Source organism: Gadus macrocephalus, chromosome 1, assembly GCF_031168955.1.
Source record: "Gadus macrocephalus chromosome 1, ASM3116895v1".
Lineage (NCBI taxonomy): Eukaryota > Metazoa > Chordata > Actinopteri > Gadiformes > Gadidae > Gadus > Gadus macrocephalus.
The window spans coordinates 16,381,824-16,389,768 of record NC_082382.1 but is presented as its reverse complement, the minus strand read 5'-3'; the positions used below and the strand labels follow the sequence as shown (position 1 = coordinate 16,389,768).

The 7,945-nt window shown below is 46.9% G+C and overlaps 1 protein-coding gene across 1 annotated transcript in view; it reads right to left on the bottom strand.

Annotated features, from left to right (window-relative positions):
* The window catches only part of samd10b (sterile alpha motif domain containing 10b), a 48,607-nt gene that overhangs the window by 29,834 nt on the left and 10,828 nt on the right, over window positions 1-7,945 (bottom strand). The gene's annotated exons all lie outside the window — the stretch shown is intronic.

Genomic DNA, 7,945 nt, shown 5'->3' with positions numbered 1-7,945 from the left:
ACACAGGACACATGCACTCCCCCGCCGGCAGCCAAACAAGCTAAGGAGCAGACCAGGACGGACAGATGAGTCAGCCAATAAGAGAGGGATAGGGCGGGAAAGCGTTCAAACACAATGGGTCTTAGCACTGTGGTTATCGGGTCCGGCCCAGGTGGACGGAAGAATAAAAGACAGGTGAGGTGGAAAGGCCACTTTAATGGTCCAAGACAATGACATGGTCAGTGTCTCTTACAAAGTTTGTATTGGTAACTTTTAATGGGTCTGAGCGCCTTTAAAAAACCTTTATGGATGTAATGTGAGAAAAAGACTACTACTACCAAAGCGACAACGGATTTGAGATACAAGTCATTAAGGAGCAGGTTCCCCAGGCCTGCTCCAGGACTGCAGACCCGGGCCGTGCGTGTGGGCATGTGGGTGGCTACTGTGGCCTAGACCACTGTCCATTGGACCTCATTGACTAAGGTGCCCCTCTGGCCTTCCCTCTAATAATAGTTTTATCGTTACAGTTTTTATTGCGACAGATGCTGCCGTTAATATATAGATCATGATAGATAGATATCAGATTTAATAAAAATCTATAAACAGCGATCTAAGGCTGCAGACATTCGTCTATTAAACAACAACCTTTCGACCGTGAGACAAAAACGCCCTTAGCTCTGGACTCCCTGGACCAATGTGTGTCAGTGTGAATTGATAGTGTGGGTGGAAGGGGGCTGGGTCAGCGTAACACTGTTCCAGTGGAGAGCCTACCACTCTCCTCCCTCGAGCCCCCCGTGTCATCCAGCAGAGAGGGGACCCCGGTCCCGAGCTCCAGAAAGTAATTAGCTACGAGGTGCTGGAGCCTGGGAGGGCGTTCCGAGCCAAATCCCACGGATAGATTAGCATGGCATCACCGGACATTATTCATTGACTCCCACGAAAGAATTATGTTTTTAAAATGAATCCATGAGGACGGTTCTGCTGCGCGGGGGCTTTGCTAAAAGTTTGACATTACCTTTGTAACCTTGAGGCGTGAGTGAGGGAGTGTGTGTGTGTGTGTGTGTGTGTGTGTGTGTGTGTGTGTGTGTGTGTGTGTGTGTGTGTGTGTGTGTGTGTGTGTGTGTGTGTTTGAGTGAGTGTCTCTGTGTGTGTGCCTTTGTGCGCGCGTGTGTATGTGTGTGTGTGTGTGTATGTTCTACTTTCATGCAGAGGTCTTTGCAGGCCTGGATAATCCTAGACACTCCAGGCGCTACAGAGAAGCCACCACAGTGCACTTCATCCCCCCCCCCTCCCCCCGAAAGGAACACCCACACACACACACACACACACACACACACACACACACACACACACACACACACACACACACACACACACACACACACACACACACACACACACACACACTCAGACGCATCTTGAGATTTCCTCTTATTCAACACCAAAAGATAAAAATTCTATTTGCAGGCCAAGTTATACACAGAGGGGGGAATAAAGCAAATCACAGCCCCTTTCACGCTAGGTTGTGATCTGCCAGTGGCCCGAGCTTCATCGCTCACCCATTTCACGGCTGCATTCCTCATTCAACCTGCTGCCTAAACATAGCATCCAGCCGCCCGTAGCAGCGTGAGCTGCTGACATCCACTACGTCTCCTAGTGCGTCCCCCATTGGTCTAGATGTGTTTCTATATCGGGCCATGTGAGGCAATCTGGCCGTGCCCTACTCTACTGGGCATCCCCCCCCCCCCCCCCCCCTGCCTCCCCGCTCCCGCGTCGCAGGAATGAGCCATGAAATAACCCCCATTCTGAAAGAGCAGGGGCCTAAAGAGAGGCCTCACATTATAACTAAAGGTAGAAAAAAAAACAATCAGATAGGGTTTCTTTTTCTTCCTCATACCCCAGTTTCTTTTTTTCCCATGATGCATAGCACTCCATTATCCACTCTGACATGAGACATTGTTGCAGTGGCGTGACCGGGGTTGTAGTGTTAATAAAACATCAGTGTTGTTGGAGCAAAAAAATGGGCCAGTAGGAACACAACAAATGGGCACAGCAGTTATGACCAGTAGATAAAAACACAGAAACTCTTGGGAAACTGAACTAATTCTGTGGGCTTTTGTTTGTGAGTGTGTTTGTGTGTTTGCGTGTGGGCATGTGTGTAAGTGTGTAAGTGTGTAAGTGTGTGTGTGTGTGTGTGTGTGTGTGTGTGTGTGTGTGTGTGTGTGTTTATGTATTTATGTAGGTATGCTTATCTTGCATATGAGGACTAAAAGCCCAAAATACAATCTTAATGGCTTACATGTCCTCTTATCCTTATAATCTGCTATTGCGTATAGGAATAACACAGCAGGGGGTGTGCATGTTCAAACATCGTAGCACGCAGAGGCTGCCACGAACATGTGTCCATTATAACCAGGGCAATGTGTAGTTCCATTTCAATAGCTTGGGTATGGAATCACCTTTATCTTAAGTCCGGCATTGGTCCACGGAGCCTCGACAGCCACGATCATCTTACCTTCCACCCACGGTTGGCAGGCGGACTGGAGGATCAGGGTTCAAATCAAAGTTGACTCTACACTACAGAGCCCTCCTGCAGACCTGACTGACAAGTCACGCCACACAAAGTATGACAGGACTATTGATTATCCTACACTGTGTAAAGGGGGAGGGGTGTACACCTACAGATCCCTTTAGACAGCAGCACATGCACACACTGAGAGACAGGTCTATCCCGGCTCTGTTGAGCCGGGATAGACCGGCTCAACAGACCTAGGGCGGTAAAAGGGGAAGGGTGTTGATCTGTGTGAAGGACAAGGGTCTGCAGGGGTCGGCTAAGGTCAAAGACATCATGGGCAGAAAACACATCAGAGAATAAGACTGATAATGAGGTGTCAGAGAAACAGGAACTGAGAAGTAAAAGACAAGGGGAGCAAAGTGCCATCAGAGGTGAGTGTGAAGACGCTGCTGATTCGATGTGTCTGAGAGCAGATAACTCAGAGACGCCTGGAACAAATGTCAGCGAAGATGAGGGTAGAGTGAAGGAAGGACATCGGAGGAGAGGGAGGGTGAGGAGGGTGTGGAGGGTGAGGAAGGGTTCGGAGGAGGGACTGGGTGGATCTCAGAGACGCAAAGAGGGAACAAACAACCGCTAAGATTCTTCCGGAAATAGTTTTTCGTTTAGCAGGTTAAAGACCAACCAACAATTTACCCTGAGTGACAACTCAATTAGAAGGTGTGTTTTCGGGGCTAATTGTCCTCCCCCTCCTAGGAGATTCGTCCCCCCTGGTTGCAGAAGCATCTATCTTTTAGGTGACAAGAACACGCAGGGAACGGGATGATCTTCAAAACTTGCTCTTCGTGTACGAAGTCAGACATAGAATTTGATCGGTATCTTGCTAATATCCGTTTTTCAAAAACACAATGATCTGTTGGGTTCTTGACGGGGAGATTAGGGACACGTGCCTCTTATCGTCCAGAACAAGTCGGCTCCCATTATGGACCCATGGATGGCCAGGCTGTGTCTTAATTAGTCTGACTTGCATAATGGGGCAGTTGCATAATGGAAACGATAGAATCGCAGCTGAAGAGGAGCCAGGATACTATATTTAATGAGGCAGGAAGCTGCAGTGTTCATTTTGGCCACTTGTTTCTGTGTGTGTGTGTGTGTGTGTGTGTGTGTGTGTGTGTGTGTGTGTGTGTGTGTGTGTGTGTGTGTGTGTGTGTGTGTGTGTGTGTGTGTGTGTGTGTGTGTGTGTGTGTGTGTGTGTGTGTGTGTGTGTGTGTGCCTGTGCCTGTGCGTGTGTGTGTGTCTGTGTGTGTGTGTACTCGTGCATACATTCATGCGTGCACATGTGTAAGTGTGTGTGCATTTACATCCCGGTACAGGATGTGATGGGATGTTTTTGTGAGTGTATGTCTTTGAGTGTGTGTGTGTGTGTGTGTGTATGTGTGTGTTTGTTAGTGTGTGTTCAATGAGTGTGTCCAAAATGCCATGGTCCTGACTGGGTCCCCGTACACACGTCATCCACTAGAATGCTAGCATTCATATTGTATGAAACCTGATCCGCTGAGAGAAGAGGAGTCACGATTGGATCTGGTAATGCATCACAGCATCAGATCATACGGGGCATGACATAGCCAAATTGAATTAAAGGTCAACAGACCACAATAGAATAACATCACAGATCATTTGCAAAATTGTTCATTCACAAAGAGATGGCATGCAGAGTTTAAAATGGTTAAACAAAATTAGATCCTGTCATAGGTGTAAAATCATTTAATCATTGACACAAACTCTTTTAAAGCAACATTAAAAATGCAGGTCTGTGTAGCAGTTCATTGAAAATAGATTAACATATTTTTAACACACTTCTGCACTGCATGCCTCCACTGCACCAAATTGTGAATGATCTATCTATCTGGAGAATTCACAGGCTCTTAAAAGTCCATCCAGTATATTCTATGGGGAAGCAATCAAGGGAGAGGTGAGAGAATTAATGAAGAGAGAGGCCCATCACTTCTTGTCTCAGACAAGATTGCATTCGTAATTTTTTCAATCCGTGTTTATTTTTTCCCTGAGTGCATAATTGTTTTGTGCGAGAATGTGTTGGAGTGTGGCTTGCCAGAGCAGAACACTAAAATGCCATAATTAAATCCATACTTCATAACCCTGTGTAACACATCGCCACCTCTCAGAACTGTTCTGTACCAAGTTCATATTAAAAAGAAGTTTACCCCCCAATAAAAGAACAATTTTGCCACTAATACGAACAAGCGGATTCACTTTCCGCACAATCAAATATAAACATGACATGAAAATCTTTGCAGAAGGACTACCCAACATTTGCTCAGTTAATCCACGGCTCATCATGGCGTTATGAAATAATCATGAAGAGCAACCGATGGAAAGCAACCCCGACTCCGAGGTCAGACAACACCCTGGTACCCTCATCCATAAAGCATGCCCTGTTCTATGGTCTGCACTACATATACCTTCAGTGAGGGCCTGGAGCCAGACATCACTATGGTACCCTCATCCATAAAGCATGCCCCTGTTCTATGGTCCGCACAGCAGATACCTTCAGTGAGGGCCTGGAGGGCGCGTGGAGGGGCCCTCTCCCCCGCTCCCTGCTGAGCATGGAGGCTCAGGGCGGACCGAGGCGAAGGAGACAACCCTGTACTGTACCAGGTCCAAGGGGGAACACGTTGGTTAACAGGTTACAGGAGACAACCCTGTACTGTACCAGGTCCAAGGGGGAACACGTTGGTTAACAGGTTACAGGAGACAACCCTGTACTGTACCAGGTCCCGGTCCACGGTGAACACGTTGGTTAACAGGTTACAGGAGACAACCCTGCCGATCCAAGGGTGAACACGTTGGTTAACAGGTTACAGGTAACAGGTTTCCACAGCGGACAGAGAGAGAGAGAGAAAGGGTGTGAGTCACTCAGAGATGTGTTGTTTATAAAGAACCAACCCTGGGAATGTGCACACACAGAGAGAATCCAAACACACATACACAGCCACACACAAAATATGGTATGTCTGTTGCACACATCTATGACACACGGGCATGCAAATACACACACACCTTCACACCCGATATTTGATTTTTGTGTCACCCATGTATGAAACCAACCCAGACCAACATTGGCCTGCTGCTGTGCTGGGAGTGGACCGCAGTTCCCTGACATTGTTTCATTGGTCGTCTGGGTCAATATGGAGCTTCCCTGCTGTGCCCATGTTATCAGAACGGGATGGAGAAAGTTTCAACACTCGATATTTGATTGAGTGTCGGAACATACTCTGTTTGCATGCATGTGTGAGTGTGTGCATGTGTGTGTGCGTGTTTGTGTGTGTTTGTGTGCATGTGTTTGTGTATGTGTGTGTCATCCCGCACATCTACAATGCACAAGAAGAAGCATGCACTCCTGCAGTGCGTGCTGGGTGAAATATCGTTTTGCTTTAGTGGAAATATTAAAAACAACATAGAGTAACAACAACTAACAGATGGTGTATGATTAGCATGGTTATTGCAAGGCAATCACAAATAAATACGCAATACACTGGCACATGCGATTCACCTGCAAACACACACACACACACACACACATCACCTAATACATGCACACAGATATTCTGAGATTTACTAGCAAATGCAACACGCACACACACACACACACACACGCACGCACGCACGCACGCGCACACACACACACATACACACACACACACACACACACACACACACACACACACACACACACACACACACACACACACACACACACAAACATCACCTAATACATACACACAGATATACAGAGATGGATTCGCACACACTCACCCACATACACAAACACACACATACATGTACACACACACACACCCACAGCCAGGTGGCTATTTTATACAACGGTGCTTTGCAGACGACGTGGAGAATAGATGACCATGGTGGGAGATAGCGGGTACATACAAAGAGATCAGGATGAAGGGATAAGGGAAGACAAAGGAGAATGAAAATAAATAGTAAATAGGCTTATGGGATAGGATAGGTAGAGAAAGCATACAGAGAGAGAGAGAGGGAGAGAGAGATAGAGAGAGCGAGAGCGAGAGAGAGAGAGAGAGAGAGAGAGAGACAGAGACAGAGACAGAGACAGAGACAGAAAGAGGAAGAGAGGGAAAGGATACACCAACGTGCCAATAAATCCAAAGTACCAGGACGAGGTAGGTAGAGAAATGTGAGGCGAACAAAAGGGAGATACTTCGCGGATTCATAAACAACATTAATGATTCGACACGTCGGACAAACCCAGCGCATCTGACCCAGTATATGTGTCAGCCCAGCGAGGAGGTTTCGCTGGGCTTCTCGGGCCGGCTGGGTTTTGTTCTGCTGCTCTGCTGCTAGGCTGTGTGTCGGCTATCATTTTGAGAGCAGACACAGAGCACAGCAATGCGGGAAGAAGAGAGACACAGAACAAAGTAAAAGAAGGAAAAAGGGTGAAAACCTGGAGCAAATGTTGAGTTTAGCCTCCTTTGTACAAATGTTTCAAATAGGATATTTTTGTCCTTCAAAGTCACTATTGAATCGGATCAAACAATAATATTGTGACATATTTCCCAAAGCTTCAAGCATTGATGGCCAATTTTGAACAAACACTAATGCTGAGTATGTTCTGGCTAGTGACGGTACGCAGTTGTTGTTGTGCGTCAACATCTGCATAATATATTGAAGGATAAAATAACATGAGGCTTGATTCAATGAATTGAATCTTGCCCGCGCTCATTTTTGACTCTGATCAGGTAATTTTAGGAAATAAAGATACCTTTTGACAGACATTTTCATGTTATTGTCGAGTTCCCATTCCGAGGAGAGAGTCACACCAGTACAAGTATGCGAGGCTAACACAGCATCACTAGAGCAAAGCATGGCTAGTTCATCATCTCTGAGATGAGACTTACATTAGCCGTCAGCTAGAAAAGAGTACCAATCTTCTTTCAAGTGCATTTTTGAAACCGGCCGAAAACACCCAGCAGGCCGGATGTCCACTGCAGCAGGGGCAGCAGCTGGTCTCTTTAGCCAATGTGTGAACGCTTTTCACCCTAGCGACACCCTGCTCCGCTGCAAACCCTAAAAATAGCGAGAGAATCGCTTCTTCTCAGCCTGGCAGTGAAGGCAAATTAGCCTCATACCTGCAGGTGATCCTCTCTGTTCCCTTCTGCCCTTCTGCCTGCTTCCTACCAGTGGCGACGGACCCGCTTACTGATGAGGTCTCCCTGTTCAGGTCGGGGAGCCATCGCATGAGCAGAGATGAATGTACGACGTAAGTCATCAAGCACTGCAATTTTGCCTGTTTTGGGAGGGGGGTTGTCTTTTTTTCGTGTCAGACAGAGAGTAAAACACGCTTATTACGTTTTTCACACATGCACACTTACACAGACACAGACACACACACACACACACACA